The sequence below is a fragment of the Corythoichthys intestinalis genome, chromosome 11, assembly GCF_030265065.1.
Source record: "Corythoichthys intestinalis isolate RoL2023-P3 chromosome 11, ASM3026506v1, whole genome shotgun sequence".
Lineage (NCBI taxonomy): Eukaryota > Metazoa > Chordata > Actinopteri > Syngnathiformes > Syngnathidae > Corythoichthys > Corythoichthys intestinalis.
Genome location: NC_080405.1, coordinates 44,761,386 through 44,782,328, shown reverse-complemented (window position 1 = coordinate 44,782,328; position 20,943 = coordinate 44,761,386). Strand labels below are relative to the sequence as shown.

Here is a 20,943-nt window from a genome sequence, read left to right as displayed (position 1 = left end):
TTCGTCAATACAACATGGCCGTGTCAATAAACAAAAAAATCGGTTTATATATATTTTTATATATATTTCTGTCTCCATCCATTTACCCGTTTATAATGCGCACCATGATTTTACAAGTTGATTTTGGGGAAAAAAAGTGCGCGTAATATTCGGGAAATTACGGTATTTGGAATTAACAGATTGATATGCTCATTTTTGATGGAATCTTAATTGTACAGAAAATAACCAAATTCATAAAACACACAAAAAAGCAATACAATTACAATTGGAAAAACAGCAAAAAATAGGACAGATAACTGCAGGAAAAATCAATTAATCAAAACTAGGTTATTTTAAGTAATGACAGTTATAAGATTTCGTTCTAGTGTCACCTGATCTAACCTTAACTTCACAACTACTGTAATTTTTGGACTTTAAGGCACACCAGAATATAAACCACACTCACAAAAATTTCCACGGAAACAGCATTTCTTCATATATAAACATCACTGGAGTATAAGACGCAACGTTCAAATCAGTGGACCAAGGTAACAGTTTATAGTCTGAAAACTACAGCACTTAATCTAATTACTCATTCAGAACCACTATTGACACTTAAGACATTCCAAGCTCATAAGAGGTTTGACTTTTTTTTTTTTTAACAGAGCACTAAATACAATGTTTTTTTTTCCTGCTACTACTCTCTTCTAGAAGACAATTTCTGACAGAAAGATTACAACACAACATGTTGACGTGTGTGTTTCAAGCCTTAATAGCAGGTTGCTGAATGAATTTGCAGAATTATGACACATGAATTACTGAAGCGCAATCTGAGATTTGTTGTAACAGCAGTCTCTGTCTGTATACATGATTCTCCTGGCTATTAACAGCTGCTTAAACATGATGTTTTTCAAGATCTAAATGCGTGTCATAAACTAGTGACCCCTAGTTGGATCATTCACCCAATCACCATTAATTGGGACAGGGAGGGCATTGTGCCAGATTTCAGGTCCCTGGGCACCTACTCCTGGCCATTAACAGCAGTTTAAACATTATGCTTTTCAAGATCTAAATGCGTGGCATAAACTAGTGAGCCCTAGTTGGATCATTCATCCAATCACCATTAATTGGGACACGGAGGACATTGTGCCAGATTTCAGGTCCCTGGGCACCAATACCTGGACTTCAAAGGGCGCTTTCACACTAGCACTGTTTGATGCGTTTTTTTTTTTTCTTCTCAGATAGTCCGCTTCATTTTGTAAATGTGAACGCGCATCCGAACTCCAGTTCGGACCAAACAACTCTGCGGGAGTTACAGTGGGGAGAACAAGTATTTGACTTGTTCCCCCCACTGTATTTCCTCTTCTAAATTAGTCCAATCAATGAGTGCGCCTTTCGTCCACATGATGCTACTCTGAAAGTTCTGTGTGTTCAGTGTGAATACTGACCTTTTTGAAGTAGTCATTTGCAAGTGTTCCTGCGAGGTAGCTCTCCAACCGGACGCTGGTCCTCTTGGTCTAATGTGAAAATGCCTTAAATCCTCATCAACTCTGAATAAGGCCCAGCAGAGACTCTACTCCTTGAGGGTTTTCAGAAAGTACACCTTAAGATCTGAGCTGATCTGAGTGGTGCTGATCTACGGCATCTCACTGTGGTTCTCTAGATGCACTATGCCTGAGAGGAAACAGGTCCAGAGGGTCATTAACACCACCCAGAGACTGACTGGCTGCCCTCTTACACCTTTGGAGGACATCTGCAGCACATTCAGGAGAGTATGCTGCATCATCAGGAACTCTCACCCAGCTACCAACTCTTCTAGCTCTGTCCCTCAGACTGACCTTTCAGGGCAATTCAATCTAGATCAAACAGACTAAACATTTTCTACCTCAAAGCTGTTATTGAACCTTGTATGGTAATACACAGTAACAAAATCACACCCTGCTGTTGTGCTCTGTATCGGTACCCACTGTTTCCACTATTCATTTGCACTATTTCATTTATTTTCATATATCTATTATTCATTTACCTGTACAGTTTGGTTGCTTGCACTGTCCTTGAGAGCTGCTATTTGTACATTATTTTGTCAGTAAAGGAATCCTGATTCTGTTATACAGTGAGCCATGTTGATGTGTGGTAAAACTGAGAGTTTTGGAGAAATATACTGTACGATACAGATCGTCCTTACGTGATTTCGACTTTATGACGCTGGAGTCTGGTCTGCCATTTTGTCTCCAGTCGTTTTTTTTCTCCACGTAAAACCCCTTTCAGTCGTAACAAGCCGCCGGTCGTCGGCCGAGTGGCATTCTTGGTGGACAAGAAGCATTGTCAGTCACAAAATGCAAGCCACCTCCGTATTAAAACGTGTGCCATGATCCCAATATTTGACATAATACAAAACACGATGTTTACTCACTTCCTTGTAAGTCCAATGGTCCCACAGTTGCCGCACACTTGTCATGGCCGATCTCGGGGTGAACGGGAGCTTTCTGAAACCCAAAAAGGCTCACACACCTCTCCCTGGGGCAGCTACAAAAGCCTGCAGCCGTTTGGCTGGCGTGATGCGAAAAATAAACGAATTAATCCGCAAAATCAGCTGAATCTGCAGTCCATCTGCATGCTATAAAGCAATGCTAAGTTGTGAGATGCTAACCCGGGTGACATCACATTCGCATTCGTCCTAAACCCAAGACTGGAGGCGGAAATTACACATTTTCATGGCGCGAAATTCAAAAATTGAATATATAAAACAGTCCCTTCAACACGCATCCAAGCGGTTCATCTCATTCAGGAGCATAAAACACAGCGTGAAATATGAAATAAACATGCTTTTTGGTGTAAGTCCGACTTTAGCAAAAATTCGGGTTAAGTTGCCAACGTAGGAACAGAACTCGTTCGAAACCTGGGAACTACTTGTAGTTTTCGTGAATATTCTAAATTAACTTACTTTGGAATGATTTGGAAGACCATTTACTATTATTACTCAAGTGCTGTGTTACGTTGTTGACGCGCATTCCAGTTTGTGTTAAAATATTTGTTACGTCACCACCGGAGGAAATTTGTATACAGATGACCGTTTTTAATAGCCGTGTGCGAAATTTCCGATTCTTAGATTATTCGCGATTCGGCCTTGGAAGATCCGAGAACGATTCACAAATATCCAAATTCCGATTATTGAATTATACCAGGTAAAGCGGAAGTAAAACACAGTCAACGCTGTCTTTGGGACGCAATGAGGAACGGACCGAGAGTAAATATCATGTTCAACTCATGCCGCTAGAGAAAAAAAAAACAATCATACCTGACTGCGGCTAACATCCGCTACAAACAAGGCCCAGTTGCTAGTTGCTGCAAACATACGGCTACAGTAGATATCATATATATGTAGAACTAGATGCAAAATGACAGACGACGTCAGTGTTAGAACATGTATTGTTGAACAGAGATGCGAAATGACAAGACTTTCCGGTGTAAGTAAACAGCCGCCATCTTAAAGCAGTAGACCTCTCTAGAAGGCTCTGTTGTAGCGAACCTAATTAACTTTTTAATCTAAAATACTCCTAAATCGGCAGAATATTGTCTTTAAATGATGAAATGGTGTTAAAACGTTGACAAAAGTAGACAGAAGGGAAATTATGGAATAACGGGAGCAATTTTAACAACTGTAACAGTTGATTCGCAACATTAAATTAATTGAATGTAGTTTAAAGCTGCTGATACAGAATGGGGACTGGAGTTTTTTATTTACTGTTATTTTTGTATATTTGTTTACTATATGTACTATATACAATATACTTATACTATATATGTCAACTTGATACTGATATAGTAGTTTGATTTAGCCTGAGAGGATTTTTGAACAATTTTGGAACTAATGTACAAAACATAAAAAAAATAAAAAATAAAAATAAATATATATATATATATATTTTTTTTTATAAAAAGGAGGGGGGTACATCAATAATCGTTTTATAATCGAATCGGAACCTCTTAATCGTAATCGTAATCGAATCGTTAGGTGCCCAAAGATTCCCAGCTCTAGTTTTTTAGTATTCACAACGTAACCAAAATTCGAATAAATATAAATAGCATTGAACTCTATACAACTATCAATAGCATTAGCTTTAAACTAAGAGGGCCGCTGTGTGTGCCTAACATCTGTGTTCCCAGTTATGCTGAGCCATACCCTCAGCCATATCTGTTTTTATCATGAGAGACTCTGTGTGTGCCTGCATACAAGACTGTGTTTGTGCGTCAGAAAAAAAAAGCAAGTCTGTTTTCTTTCTCCAAAAATGCCGGGAAAGGGGACATAAATCTTCACAGCTCCCGACGGGATGTCACGGAAAAACAGAAACCTTGAAACTTGGAGACTGTGTTCTGGGTCCTGTTGGATTCTTAACGGCGTGCCTGGAAGTGTGTGCGTGATTGGGCTTGGATTTTCTTCGTGTTGATTTGTTTTGGGGGGGGATTTGTATGTGCACGGATGCGTGTTGTCTTTGCGTGCTAGGCCTCCACTTAAAAGTTCTCCTTCCCAGGCCTCCCCACTTGTGGTGATGGAAACGCAGAAATAAATAGCAGGGTATCTCCTGGCGGCCATCCAGCAACCGAGGCCCTGGCAAGGAAGTGACTCATTTCGGCGCGGAGAAAAGAGGATTTTTGTGTCTCTTATTATCAGCCAGCCAAGGAAAACCACACTAGGGAAGAGAAGAAAGTCGGGAGGAAGTTGAAGGAGGGAGCTGAGGGAGGTGGTTGGGGTAGGAAGGAGGAGGCCATGCCAGTCTGATTAGGCCCTCTCATTTTAGTTCTCCTGTTCTGCTGTGCCAAGAAGCATGCTGAGACAGTTTGTTTGCTAACACCTGAGCAATGAATGCCTACTCTTCCATATTCCTAGAGCGTTAACTTATTGGGGGGGGGGGGGGGGGGGGATATGAAGGCGGGCCAATGTTTATTGTTGAGTGCCTTTTAATCCTGTTAGCCTCCCTTTTTTTTTTGTCTCCTCCCTTAGTCTGTTTTGTTGTTCTGCCATCTTTGCAGAATTCGCGCGAAAGCATTCACATCAACTTCCATCTTTATAACAAATGAGGAAATGGGGAAGTGACGTAAATCAGTCCGCACATTTGTAGTTTTTTGTGTGGCAGGGTTCTTGCCACCTCCTCAAACTTATTTAATGCTGGTTAAAGCATAACAGAGGTGTCATTCAACAAGTTGTCAGTCGACATATCACAAAGGTTATGAAAATATTTTATAAAGGTTGAAAAGTTCCTTAGTGTTGCTTTCAATATTTTTTATTCTTTTACTTGAATTGTAAATGGCTCGCTGGTAAAATCAGGGTTTAAGATGGGGCAGGTTTCTTTCAAGTTAGGGTTTCAAAAATGTTTGTTCTCTCAAAGTAGGAATTAAAGTGCGTACGACAGGAGAAAAAAAAATTCTTAAATAGCATTACTATGTGAATTAGAATCATATTTTGAGACGATTCGACTATATACAACAATTTAGCAAAGCGCAGATGATGAGAAATTAGTCTTTTAATCTACCGGTTAGCCACGCCTACCATTATAGGGCTCTAGCGTCCTCAACAGGTGGTTGACGTCAGCGGGAGAATGGGCTCATCGGTTTTACTATTCAGCCCAATGAGGTGGGGTTATTCAGAACGAGGAAACGGGCGACGAAGAGAGCCGCAAAATGTCATTGTTTCAGTCTCTCTATTCCACTATTTTTACAGGATACTTTTTATCCAAGTATTTTCCCCCAATAGCTAAATAAATGGCATGGTCATGACAAATAAGTCTTGTGCTAAATGGAATATAAAATGATAAAAATGCATTTATTCAGGACGAAATGGTAAAATTACTCCATAATGGTCAAAACTGTCGACTTCACCTTTACTGTCGCACCTCCCGAACGATATTTTATGCCACCTAAGTCGGGCTTGTGTCATTTCCCTTCCCCGGTTTCGGAGAATGTAAACAAACCAAGAGACGTGACAGCTAGCCGACATGCTAACCTGAACCGAGTGATGTTTCAAAATCTTCGAAGTGGAAAATCACACATAGCTAGCCCGGATCATTTTACATGACGACTGGGTTGTCGATTATTTTCCCCTGCTGAGGGCAGAGGGCTCGTTTGCGGGGAAGCAGCTGGACAATGACCGCCGGACAACCTGGCTGACGTTGGAGGAGCGTGTAGCTGCCAAATGGTTAACACGAATATGCCAAAATAATGCTTTACTACACGGCGAAGTCGTAAACAGCGAGTGACTCATAGGAGGGCGGCTGCAGTTGTTATGCAGCTAGCATGACAATATGTGTATGAGGAGAGCTTTCTACATGAACCATCCATGATCGAACCTAAGTAGTCCTTTATTTGAAGGTTTGTAGTGTTTACTTTGTAATCGCTATATTAGCGGCTATTTTGAACACAAAGTTGCAATTTCTGATCGGTTGGAAAATTTGAGAGGGCACCGGGCACATGAAGAGGGGAATAAGCCGAGTATAGTGCTCTCCCAGCGCGGGCATGTGCGACAAGCCGAGGGGGCAAGGAGCATGTCAGCCACAAAATGCAAGCCAACTACATATGAAAATGATCCCAGTATTTGACATAATACAAAACACGATGTTTACTCACTTCCTAGTAAGTCCCATGGTCCCATAGTAGTAGGGCTTGTTTTGGCCAATATCCACTGGTGAATGGGAACCTTTTGAAACTGCCAAAGGGCTCACACGCCTCTCTCTCCTACAGCAAGATTTTTCGGCAGCCGTTTGGCTGGCGTGATGTGAAAAATAAACAAATTAATCCGCAAAATCAGCTGAATCCTTAGTCCTTAAAACAGTATGTACAACAGTACGGCTGTATAGTGAAGAGGACTCCTTGTCCCGTACACGTCACAGTGCCCTCTTCCTCAATGCAAGACCGAAGCCGGAAGTCTGTCATTTTCGTAGAGCGGGGTTAAAAAAATTGAATAAATTTATTGATCGCTTCTTCACACATCCAAGTGGTCCATTTCATTTCGGAGCATAATTATGTATTGTGAAATAAATACATAATTATGTATTATGAAATAAACATGCTTCTTCGTGTCAAAGGCACTTTGAAGCCAATGCACAGTTTCCAGTGTTAGGACCTGACAGGATTATGTTTTGACAGCAGAATAAGGTGGTGAAGTAGTTTCAAACTAAGGTTACAGTTACTTTGAGCATTTGAAATTTAGGGTTCCAAAGTTAGGGTTTCAAAGTAGCATTTCAAGCATGACCGGGGTTGTAATTAGGGTTTTAAATCAGGGATTGCATTTTAGGATATTGGCAACTTGACTGGGCATCTTTAAGTCATTTACAGGGAGATTTTGCCTAAATCAACCCAAATTGTAGAACTCTACTGGCAGTTGCCATTATATGTTCCACTGTAATTGCAACAACTTGATAAGAGTATACAGGTAAAAAATACATTTGCAAAAACGTACTCTTGTCGTGGCGCAGTAAAGATATCACAAGACAAGAATCTTGTAAATTTCTCCATAAAGTGACAGAGAACTCCCAGCCTTCTGCCCCCATTATCATCCTGATATCCGGTCTGAGGGGACCTTTCAACTGCGTAATCATAAGTCACACAATGAAAAGCAACCTCGGTTGAGTAACGAGCACCTAGCGCCACTTCAGGGCCCGTCGCAGATGCCTGGTGGGCGTGCAGTATGGCAGACCTTTGTTCCGTCTGTGTGGAAAAGCACACACTGTCAACACGGCAGAGAAAAGCTAATATTTACCACGTATGGCCTCTGCTTTAATATTAGCTCAAGGTGCTAGGCAAAGGAGAGCAGTGGTCTCTGACTCGACCTCCACTTTCTACTCAACACAACTATCCAAAGGCATATTAGTGCTTCTGCTTTACGAGACGGGGATATCTACTGGAAAGTGGTAAATGTTTTAAAGGGGCCAGGCGGTTAAAGTATGGGATTAAGTATCATCTTGTGTTGCACATTGCAGCCATTTTCGATGTGGAACGTTGGAGCTCTCAGCCTAGTCTTTTAACTCTTTCCCTGCTATCTGCCTTGAAAATCTGGTTCAATTTTATTGTGACATACCCTGTATGTTTCTGCATTCGATTCTTTCTCAGCTGCAAACCAACGTCAAAACCCAAAAATAGCTGTAATTTTGCTACTATTCTTGTAAAGTAGTTGTGCATTTCAAACTCTTTATGACTAAATATTGAAAATAGTAAAGGAATTAAGAACTGCTTTGTTACTGTACTTAAATAAGAAATTAGTTTGATTTTGTCAGCAACGATTTCAACAACCTGTAGAATTCCTGGTTCAAATTGGTCAAAACACAAACATCCCAGCTAATTAATGATCAGCAATACATTAGCCTCGAGATGTTACAAATAGTCTGTCAAATCGACCCGTATCAGATGGAAATGATGACTGAATTTAGAATGTTATCAACATGTTGATATGCAGTGGTTGGGAAAGTCACAAAATGGCACGGAAGTGGACGTCCTTGGAAATGTATTGATTTATTGTTTATTTCGAGTTAGATCACACTGTCCAGGGCTTACAACCTAGTATCAATCTCCTATATGAAGCTTTCTAATCCCTGCTACGAGTAGCCTTTGCAATGTCACTGCATTCTCTCCTCATCCAGTCAAATTCCAAACAGGAAAAGATCTTTTGGCCTTTTCTTTCCTAGTGCATCAGCAGTGTATATTTTTAGCCCGCAGTAGCTCTGTGCCTCGTCTCCGGAAAGGACTCTGACGACTTCCCGTATGTACTGGCGGGAATCAACGTTGGGGTTTCTGGCGCCGGACCCACAACAATATCCTCCTCATGTCGCTGCCCAGGTGTTGAGGAAAAAAAATTCCCAATCGAATTGTGTATCCTGTTGCACGGCCGGTGGACGTGTGTTTCCCCGCCTCACCGTGCGCCCCGTCTCCTCTCCTTCCGTCTTGTTCTTGGCATTCCTCTAATCTGAGCCTAGCGCAGTCGGTCCACCGTGGCTCCCGCTGCACACCTGCTATGAAGAAACAGCTGTGGTCAGCCACAACATCATTAGTGAAGCTGAAAGAGAAGGAAAGGCCTGCATAGCCTTTCCCCCCACTGTATACTCTTCCAAAGAGTTCAGCGCAAGGGCATCTGTACAATGGACCACCATTTTTAAGATAAAGACATGCAAAAAAGCTGCCGAAAACCCACCTCTTCCTCGTGGAACACGATCAGATTGGAACATGTGGCAAAGCTAGAAAGACAATTTTATACCTCGAATTGAATGTGTTCTTATGGGGTATTCACTTTGAGATTCATGAGCAGGCGGTCTGTCTCAAAGCATGGCAAATTCTGCAGATAGAACCAGAAATCTCAGAAAGCAGTGTAGCAAAATGAAGAACATGATGAGGCAATCGATATGTCTGCGCGCAATGTGAAGAAGAGGAGAAAGGAAGTATTTCAATTTATTATTTTTTTTAGACCGGTCAAAATGGAAGAGGAGATTTGACCCCTGCGAGCAACAAGGCCTACTCTGAAGAGTGGATGCCAAGCCGCAATCCCCAAAGCTCTGCTGAAAGAAATACCCACCTCTGGGTTTAAATTACAACGGATCATTGGTTCACCCACAAAATTTTGACCCAAATCATATAGTTACTGCTAGGCTAAAAGTAAAGTAGGTGCTCAGTTTGTTTCCACAACTGGACTCGTGATTGCATCAGTATCACTTTGCTGTGCTTAAGGGACTGACCAATGGAAAAATTGCTTGCTTTTATTGTACAGTACAGGTAGTCCCTGGGTTACAAACGAGTTCCGTTCTGAGCTGGAGATGTAACCCGGATTTCCGTGCCCGTCTGAATGAACCCTTTAAATACCTCAGAACACCATCTAAATTAAAAAAAAATAAAAAAAAAAAAAATCCCAAAACATGTATTATACGTCGTCGTACTGTCCTGGCCAAGACATTGGAGCTAAGTCCTAGCTAGACACTGAGCTAAGCTCCAAAATGACGATGTCAGACGTCCGTTTGGTCTGCTGACTTTATTCAGCTGCTCATGAAATCAACACTCGCAGAATGAAACTAAAACTAAATTAAAATAAAATGTCTCATCTTCAATAACAGCAATTCAAATTGCGTTTACAAGTAGCTGTTGTTACAGCAATAACAAACGATTAGCATGTATCAGTTTGCATCCGCACATCATCAAAAACCATCACATAAACTCGCCCCAAGTATTCGAGAACAATTGAAAACGCACAATATACAGTACAAAAGGGGTTTTATACAGCCATTGCCTCTGGATGCTTCACAACCAACAAATATGCGCACAGGCGGTCACCTCTGTCACTGCTGCTCCGTATGTGCGTGCGTGTCTGCGTGCGGGGGGGGGGGGCACTTCTGTACATGCGCTCTACACTTCCTGCGCCAAAATAAAAGCATAAATTACAAAGTAGAAGTAAAAAAAAAAAAAAAAAAAAAAAAACAACGAGGCGCAGGTTTCGTAAAGTCCAAATGGCATAAGTCAGGTTTGTCGTAACCCGGGGACTACCTGTATACAAATTTGTGGGTCTCTGGAGTGCCTTTTTCAAGTGTGAAGTTACACATTCAAATTGTCATCTGTTAGCTGTTAGAAACGTATTTGGGAATTGTGTAAAAGCGGAATTTAACTAGTGAGGATTTTTTTTTTTTTTAACTGGACTTTCTACGTCATCTCTACTGTGATAAAAGGGTGTGTAAAAAATTGTTTTGTATAGAAATTGTTGGTTCTCTTTAGAACTCGCCGTACTTTTTTTGGGGGGGGGGTCGGATTATACAATCGCTGGATTTGGCTATCGAACTTCTCATCAGAGGGCAGCAACTAAGATTGTAAAGTGACTAAGGCTAGGTTCATACTACAAGTCTTAATGCACAAATCCGTATTTTGCCATATCGTTTTTTTTTTGGCGTGCCTGTTCAGACTGCCTTTGTCCATTGAGACCGTTCAAGTATCACGCATGCACACTAATTCGCAGCCCGCGATGCGCTCAACAAAGAGACCCGCACGCGCAGAAGCATCAAAACAAATGCTAGCTGTATGTCATTCCAGAGTGATCATATTTTGATTTCCAAAAAAGAGGACACAAATAACAGACATTAATACTCCCCGTTTAGACTTGTATTCAAAGTTTATATGGACTGATAGAATGCATACACGAGCCTTGACGTGTGTGTGTGTGAAATGATGTGGAAGCGTCAGTTTGCCCCGACTCGGCGATGTGCGCAATAATGAAATATTGCTCATTCGGCGCACAGAATGAAAATCGAAAATTGTAAGGCTTATTCTTTTCATTTTATTTTTTTATGACTGTGGTCAAGCCTGCTTCGTGCTTAAAAGCAGAGTTCAAGCTAGGCGCTAATGCCTAAATGGCTGCCGTCCTCCGTGCCTCTTGCTCTTTGCTGGCGTAATTGCAGCATGAATTCCGATTTGGGAGTCTTGACAGTTCAGACCGCCAGTCACGTTCTGAAAAAATGTGGCCCAGATCGGATTTGAACCACATACGAAAGTGACTCAGATCGGATTTGAAATGGTCCACTTCTATGCGACTTGTCCCGTTCAGACCGTCAAGTTAATGCCTGACTCGAGTCGTAAAAACACGAAAAAATCGGATTCGTGCATTAAGACCTGTAGTATGAACCTAGCCTATAAAAGTCAATTTAGGTTATCGTGCTAAGTTTTAGTGCATTTTTGGTGCCTCTTGAAAATTTTCCTGAACAGTGCACATCCCTAACTTTTTGTTAGTAGTGCATAACTCAAAGAAGATGGAAAGAAGTAAAGAAGGGGTGGGCTTGAGGAATAGTATCCAAGAGCTGGATCTGGAGGATCTCCAAATATGGTTAGCATGGCACTCATTGTAGTGCAGCTTGGATGGTTTTAATTACTGTTGGAGAGTAAAAACACCACTTCCAGCTTGATTTTAATGCAATTTCCTGCTTGAAGCCATACATGACTTTATTCCCACTTTCCAATCTCAATTTATGCATGAATAAACTAAGAGTGGTGATGATAAACTCGATCTAGTTATTTTAGGGTGATGACACTTTCTGGAAACAAAAACGTGTGAAAATTGAAAATATTTTCTATTGGCTGTTTTCGTCGTTCTCCCAGCCAGAGGGGAAAATTTCGAAACTCAACACCAGATTAAATAACCGGTTTAGTTGGATATTTTTTGCTGTGGAGCCCTAACGGAGAAAATCAATCCGTCACCGCACGTACAGGAAGGAAGCCTGGGTCGGGGACAGATACTGCTTTTAATGACATGTCTCTGTGTGCCTGCACCAGAGGGGGAAGTAACCGGATATTTAAACAGAGATAAGAGTGTGTGCCAAAGGGGCTGGGATTGGATATGGCTGCAAACCCCATGGCAACCGGCCGGCCGCTATTGGATATGGAAAGGTAAATACTAATGCAGTCCTAGCATGTTTTAATGCTGAAAATTAAAAGCTCATGTAACACTCAGGCGAGGGCAATAAATAGGCGCTTCTAACTCTGCCAAGTTTTCATTAGTGACTTCCTCAGAAAGCACTTGTTTAAATATAAATTTGGAACACGCGCCCTGGCTCATCAGGATCTGCCGGCAGTAATCGGATATATAACCAGGATTCCTGCATCCATGGCCATAAGTTCACTGAGTAAGTGGGAGCACCTCCGAACCTGTAAAACTTGAATGCGCTTCTTTCCCCTGAGCACTAGAGGGTTGAATGAGTCCCATAATGCCATTCAGTCTACATTATTTATAGCCAAACATTTTGGGTCCAGGTAATTCTTTTTCAAGGACTGCCTTATAATGAAGAACAACAAAGAACAAAACAACCATGTGTATTCCTAATTTCATATCATAATAATGAGAAAGTCCCACATCCCAAAAACATGCATGGTAGGCTGATTGAACACTCTAAATTGTCCATAGGTGTGAGTGTGTGCGTGAATGGTTGTGTGTCTCCTTGTGCCCTGCGATTGGCCGGCAACCAACTCAGGGTGTCCCCTGCCTACTGCCCGAAGTTAGCTGGGATAGGCTCCAGCACCTCCGCGACCCTCGTGAGGAATAAGCGGCATGGAAAATGAATGAATGAATGAATGAATAATGAGAAAGAATAAGATTTATGCAGGGGTTTTCTGTAGACTTAAAAGAAATTCCACAATACATTGGTATGAAAAAGTGTCAGAACATTTTGGAATTTCTCACATTTCAGCATAAAATCACCATCATATGTGAGCTGATGTTTGTCAAAATCACACAGATGAAAAAACAGTGTCTGCTTTAAGTAAAACCACCCAAACATTTCTTGGGTTTCATATTTTAATGAGGATAGTATGCAGACAATGACAGAAGGTAAAAAAATATGCAAGTGAACCATCACATTTTGTGCCCCTCCCCCTTTGGCAGTAATAACTTCAACCAGACGCTTCCTGTAGCTGCAGATCAGTCTGGCACATTGATCAGGACTAATCTTGGTCCATTCTTCTATACAAACTGCTGTTGTTCAGTCAGATTCCTGGGATGTCTGGCATGAATCGCTGTCTTTAGGTCATGCCACATCATCTCAATGGGGTTCAAGTCTGGACTTTGACTTGACCACTCCAGAACGCGTATTTTGTTCTTCTGAAACCATTCTGAAGTTGATTTACTTCCGTGTTTTGGATCATTGTCTTGTTGTAGCATCCATCCTCTTTTTAGCTTCAACTGTCTGGCAGATGGCCACAGGTTTTCCTGCAAAACATACTGATAAATATTTGAATTCATTCCTCCATTAATGATTGCAAGTTGTCTAGGCCCCGAGGTAGCAAAACAGACTAAAATCATGATGTTTCCTCCACCATGCTTCACGGTGGGGATGTTGGTGAGCTGTTCCATTTTTCCTCCACACATGACATTACTTCCAAACAATTAAACTTTGGTTTCATCAGTCCACAAAATGTTTTTCCAAAACTTCTGTGGAGTGTCCAAGTGCCTTTTTGTGAACATTAAATGAGCAACAATGTTTTTTTAGACAGCAGTTCCTCTGTGGAGTCCTCCCATGAACACGGTTTTTGGCCATAGTTTTACATACTGTATGGTTGATATGTGCACAAAGATATTGGACTGTGCCAGTGATTTCTGTAAGTCTTTAGCAGAAACTTTAGGGTTCTTTTTTACTTCTCTGAGTATTTTGCGCTGAACTCTTGACGTCATCTTTAATGGACTGCCACTCCTTTGGGGAGAAGCAACAGTGCCAAACTCTCTCCATTTGTAGACAACTTCTCTTACTGTTGATTGATGAACATCCAGACTTTTAGAGATGGGTTTTGTATCCTTTCACAGCTTTATACAAATCAACAATCCTTGATCGCAGGTCTTCAGACAGCTCTTTTGATCGAGCCATGATGCACATGTTTTATAGTGGGCAGGGCAGCTTTAAACCACTCATCAGTGATTGGGCACACATGTGACTAAATTGTTTGGTAAAATTGGTTTCAATTGCTCTTTAAGTGGACTTAGGCAGAGGGTTCACTTACTTATTTTTCCCCCTTCTGTCATTGTTTGAATGCTATCATCATTAAAATATGAAAACCTATAAATGTTTAGGTGGTTCTAGTTAAAGCAGACACTGTTTTTACATCTGTGTGATTTTGACAGATCAGATCACATTTGATGGGGATTTTATGCAGAAATGTGAGAAATTCCAAAAGGTTCAGACACTTTTTCATACCTCATACATTCAAAACGATGAGAGGGGGCTGTTTATTCTGTCATCCTCATTCCCTTATATCCACTGTCCTCTTTAGTGAATTTTCAGGCTGCATTTACACTGACCTTTCATCACAAAGTTATCACATATGGCCACCCCGCATAGTGCTGAGACAATATTAGATTAGTCAGATGGAGTACATTGAAATATTTTGCTAAGCAGATGCCTTTTCAGCGTCTGCTAACTGTCACGAACCCCACACATTCGCATTCTCGAGCCAATCTGCGGCATCGGCTGCAATCCGAGACAACGCCGTCAATGGATCAGATATTGCTCTCCGAAAAGGATTACAGGCAACCGGATCCATTTTGGCGTTGGCACTGGAATTTTCATTAGAATGATGTTGGGTGTGGTGAGCCAAGAATTCATCCTCAATGGGAAGAAGAAAGCTCAAGGGTGGCAGGAGGGATGGATAGTTCAGTAAGAAGATACAATGAGTTATGGAAATACTGGACTGTCTCAGGAAATTAGAATACACAATATTCTAATTTTTTGAGACAGTCCTGTGTATATATACAGGACTGTCTCAGGAAATTATATATTGTGTATTCTAATTTCCTGAGACAGTCCTGTATATATACACAGGACTGTCTCAAAAAATTAGAATATTGTGTATTCTAATTTTCTGAGACAGTCCAGTACACCAGTTTTTGATTGATAACATTTTCCCTGTGCGTATTGCTTCACGTCCTTCCTTCCATCTTTACATTTTTCTTCTCGTTACATGAGATCAAGTTGTGGGGGTAACAGAATAAGCAGAGGAGCCTACAGTTCCCTGTCCCCAACCGTTTCGTGGTGGTCTTCCAGTGGGACCCCTGAGATGTTCCACATCATGGTTGAACTTTCCCAGAACCTCATCAGGGAGCCATCCAGGAGGCAACCTAAACAAGTTGGCTGATCCATCTGGATTCTTTCAGTGTGGAAGAGCAGCAGTTTCTCCTAACTTCTCCTAGTTCCTTTTCAACGACTGCGTTTTTCCACCCAATCTCAAATGCAGAGCCTGGACAGTGCTTCGAAACTCATTTCAGATTCTCATTGCCATAGGTTTGGCTCAGCTTCACTACATCAGACCGATGCAGAGTATGAGCAGCATTACCGCACACGCTTCACTAATGTGCATTTTAATGCCCTGCTGCATATTTCCTTCACTTTTAAAAAGATACTAACTTTGGAACCTTAGATCACAACAGACAAACCGGATGTGTCACAGAAAAGCAGAAGAAGTAAAATTCATTTCAGACAAGTTTCTGGTAACACTGGTAAGCATTTTCATTCATGAATGATGCCATCACACCCACTCAGTTGGAGCCATTGCTGACAAGCCCTTTCAGATTGTAGGGCATGGTTTTGGCGAGGCTGGAGGCACACTCACGGCGCACAGCTCAGAAATTACCTCCACAATTGTGAAGAAAAAACAAGATGGTAGGGGGCAACAAAGAACCCTCTGTCCGGGCAAGGCATTTCAGGCTTGAGTTGGGGAGGGGGTGTACTATCTGATGCCATCCCACCCCACGTCCCTCATGCACCCTTCCCCTTTCCTGTCTCTTCCACTGACCATGACAGCAGGCCACATTGGGCACAGTGCCACGCTAGAGCTGCAAACTCCCAGGTCCACTGACAGCTGCTACAACTGCTTCTTCCATTGACATCTGTGTAATTAGACCACACTATTTGCTGTTAGAGCAGGGGTGAGAACCACTTTTAATATTTTATTTCACTTTTTAAAGCCCCGCAGCAGGTTGTCTTATGGAGATTTTCGTATTACAGGAATAAAACTGCATTTTATTGTAAACAGACAAAATCATTTCCCACCTATACAAGTAGTTGTATAAAGTGTGAAACAGTAATTAATTCATTTACGTACTGCCTATTTCCGAAAATGTGGGTCTGCAAAAAAATCATTAAATGTTATAATTGTGTATATCCTAGAAGCACTAATAAACAGAACCACACACAATGTGTAATTCAATCGCTTGAAGGGCTGTATCCACGAATTAATACACCCTTGGTCTACATGCGAAGGGCAGAAAATGAAAACAAAACTTGCTTACTTCAGCAAGAATATAAAGTCTCAGAAGTGTACTGTAATTCTTGATCCTTGCATCTTCTTTTTTTCCCTTGTCCCACCGTACCCCTGCAGTTTAATTTCTAGAACTAAGATCCCGGAGCACTTTCCATAGCGATCTGACAGGCCTGTTTACCCATGGCGGAAAACACTCAGGTGACTGCAAGTTCCGCTCTCAGACCCCCAATTTGGTCCATTTTCAAAACTGTCCTATATGCATGTGTGATACATTATTGGAAAGCTTAAAATCTCTATTTTCTGTGGGAAGAAAATATTTGAACAGTTTTACTGTTTTAAAAAAAAAAAAATTTTTTTGAACAGCAAAACCCTAACTGGCTAGAGCACACGAGAGCAGAATTAAAGACGCCACGATTTTAACGAGATATTATCGCGTACTTACCTCTTTTCAATCCAAAAACTCCATGTAGCATGTATCACCAAGTGTAAAGACACAGCTGTGAATGGCCACAGCCATATTTTTGGGGAATTTTAAGTGTGAAACATGGTAAAATAACAAGGGTCGCGATGCAGAAATCGCAAACATCAAGGAGTGGTCAAGATCTTCATTTTCATATATTTACCTTTTTAAACATTTTTTTCCCATTTTTCTTTGTTTGGATCGATTATTTGTCATCTGATTTATGATCTGATTTTGTCACCGTTTCGGCAACGAGACAATGCACCAAATTTGTCTGTAGACGTTTGCTCGCGAGAATCGCGCGTTGAGCTTAGCGTCTGCTTCTTCCGATCACCTGACTGCACTTGCACTTCCGCCACCATTGCGTGACTCGCAGTCGACAAAGTTGATACAAACGTGATTAAAATATGGATGAACCAGCTCGTAAGAAAAGAAAAACTGTTGCCCACGGAAGCCATCTACCAGAATGGTACCGCAAAACAAAACCACGCACTCATCGGATCCTCTGAGGAGAGCGGAGATTTTATTCTGCCAATTTGTTGCCGAACACAATTTGCTTGCAACTATTGCGAATTACTTCTTGGAATTAGCAAAAGAAATGTTCCAAGACTCAAAGATTGCATTGGTAAGTTAATTTTATCAGTTGACCTTTTTAATTTCGCTTACCAAAATATTGTTATGCACTGTAATTTTACTCAAGCTTATGAAAGCATATGAAAAAAGCATAAATATAGTTTCTCGGATTTCTCTAAATAGCTTTTAATTTTTTTCTGCAGAAATTTGGCTGTTTAAAAATTGAGTTGTGTTTACTGCACGCTATATAAAACATAAGATTAGTCACCATTTTGTAAGTGCATCCGTCACTATTTGTAAGATTGCCAACAGCCTCGGGTTGACAGGTATGTAACTTGGTATGTAGAGGTACCACTGTATTGGTCTGCAATGATAATAAAGTTAATCTGAATGTTAATTATTATGAGAGTGTATGTTAAAAGTTTATATTACAGCATGTTGTAATACAAACATTGCCAGTGCTCCACATAGATGTTTTTAATTACTGTATTTTTCGGACTATAAGTCACGTTATTTTTTCATATTTTGGCTGGGGAATGCGACTTATACTCAGGAGCGACTTATGTGTGAAATTATTAACACATTATGATATAATTTCACGTTAGTTTGGTGTTTTGGAGCAGGGGTCGCGTTAACTGAATATTTTCCGTCGTTGACCGATTTTTTAAAACGGTGACGGAAAAAACTGAAGTCCACATGTCATTTTGACAGGTTTCAATTCACACCCCAGACCACAGGGTGGCGAGTGAGCATATTAATTAGCTATTGTCTCTCTTGATGCATGACGTCGTTGGCCTTACTCTGAAAGATGTCAAGGCAACTGAGTGTCCGAAGTTTCTTCAAAAAGCCCCAAAACAACGATGGTGTTGATAAAAGAGGTGAAAAAACAGGGACTGCACAAGCGGGCACGCAATTCAAGTCCATGCGCACCAGGAGGAAGGTGTAAGACTCCGTTCAGGCCACAGCACAGAACTGTTAATTTCATTGTTCCATAGTAGCCTTACCTACTGGGGCCACAGTCGGCTGTTTTTGTCACTGCGGAGAAAAAGTTACATATTCATCTGCCTGATGTGTGATGGCACGGTGTGGATTCGCTGTTAAGCTTGTTCGGACAGAATATTAATTTAAAATGAATGAAAACTAAATACTATTGAATATGTTGAAGCGGTATGCAATGTTAAGAGTCTTGTTAGCTCGAATTGCTGTGTCCAGCCGCTGTAGCTCTGCTGCTCTCTGTGAACTCTATTCAAGCCGGAGCGCACGCGGCTCTTAAGTGTCTCTGTCACGTGACTGTGTTGTAGCCGCTAACGCGCTCGGCCAAATGGACACACATGTACGGAAGGTGAATTATGCCAAACAAAGGGTCACCACAATGTCATTATCATCATTTTAAAAATTTAAGTGACGGGTAAAAATAGATTATGACCGGATTTTTATGACCCTGTCAGTCAAAATGACAGACAACGAAAAAGTCTAGCGCAACCTCTGTTTTGGAGTCACACTGATGGTTTTGTAAACTTGTTAGCATGTTCTTATGCTATAGTTATCTGAATAACTTTTAATAGCTATGGCCACGTTCGCGTTCTGCCTTTGGCAATCTATGTTCAATTGTATTATTGATTTTTTTATATTGAAATGGATGCATTTATTTTGTGGCGCTTTCATGCCCACGTGGGGGCGCACTCGCACTTGTTTACGTGAAGAAGAGCGCTCACATGCCAGAAGAAGACGGACAGCTACATAGCTCTGAGTGAGTGAGTGGGCGAGTTAGCGAGAGAGAAAGACGGCTACGAACCTACGTTCATTGTTTATGCTTTTAAAATATCTCTACAGAGGCAACGCCTGCGTGTATCATCTTTTCTGTCGTTGTTGTGTGTTTTCCACCCGCGACACTTAGAGCCAGTTGTGTGGTTGTTTGAACGATGTGCTAATGCTAGCGAACGCATGCTAACCTGTTACGTTATTGCTGTAATAGTACCTAATTATTATTTATTTACAATGATGCGAACCTGTTTGCTATCGAGGACCAAATTGATTCAGCAAATTATACGGACGTCCAGCATTGTCTTTTGGGAGTTCGCTGTATAGCCAGAACCGAGCTGTAGCGTCCTGGTGAGGACAGTATATTCGCATTTCGTTGTTCATGCACTGTACACTGTACATTTATTCAGCATGTTGTTCTCTATTGTATTTTTGTATTAAATTGCCTTTCAAGATGACATATCTGTTCTATGTAGTGGATTTTATCAAGTAAATTTCCCCCAAAAATGTGACTTATACTCCGGTGCGACTTATATGTTTTTTTTTTTTTTTCTCTTCGTTGGGCATTTTATGGCTTGTGTGACTTATACTCAGGTGCGACTTGTGTCCGAAAAATACGGTACTGAAAATCTGCACCTGCCTGAAGACAATAGAGGAGCCAACTTGATGGAATCCACAAAACTATGTCCTCCCCCAACACTTAGCATCAATGTGCAGATGGCCACAGCTGTCTGTCGAGGGGCTTGACAATGTCTGACAACTGGAAAGGTATTCACATTCATACCATACAAAGTGACATGCTGACCAAGACTTTCACTCTCCTCCTCTGAAAGCAACAAATCCCCATGCATTACGTTTTTATCAATGTCTTATTGGGATGATTGTTTTGCGTAAACATACGTACATTACAAGTAATATCACACTTATTTCTGAGCAAATGTCATCAACTGAGAATTCCTGGCTCTATTGTGTACAAAAGGGTTGCTGTATAAAGTAACTGGTTTGATGTATAACATCTGATGGCAATTGTTTTCAACCAAATAGTGCAATTCACTGACAATATGTGAGTTTAGAAAGCGAAGGCAAGATAAAAAAAAAACAAAAAAACACAACAACAAAACCCCCCCTGTAACTACACTGACCACCCCATCCACCCCCAAATTTTACACATCCACAGTCCAGGTCCCGGCCAAGTTCCACAGCTGTCGCACATTTTCAACAGATTCCGTCGGCCCTGGACGAGGCCGTGGAGAGAAGACATTCCTGCGCCATTACACATTGCCTAAGAGGAATTAACGTTAACATCTGATATTGTGGAAGTGGGAAATTTGCCACCCCGACCTTGCCCAAAGCACTCCGGAACTCAGGGTCATGGATTTATTATCTCAGATGGCCCTCCCAGGTCACAGGGGGCC

General features: G+C 41.3%; 1 long non-coding RNA gene across 2 annotated transcripts in view; it reads left to right on the top strand.

Annotated features, from left to right (window-relative positions):
• Positions 1-20,943, top strand: part of LOC130924322 (uncharacterized) — a 177,839-nt gene that overhangs the window by 35,815 nt on the left and 121,081 nt on the right. Inside the window, exon 4 of one of the 2 annotated variants that reach the window (XR_009064857.1) lies at positions 1,643-3,022. The exons of the other annotated variant lie outside the window; for it this stretch is intronic. This is a non-coding gene — a long non-coding RNA (uncharacterized LOC130924322). Of the gene's footprint in view, positions 1-1,642; positions 3,023-20,943 lie in introns of those variants that run through there. 2 annotated transcript variants of the gene reach the window in all.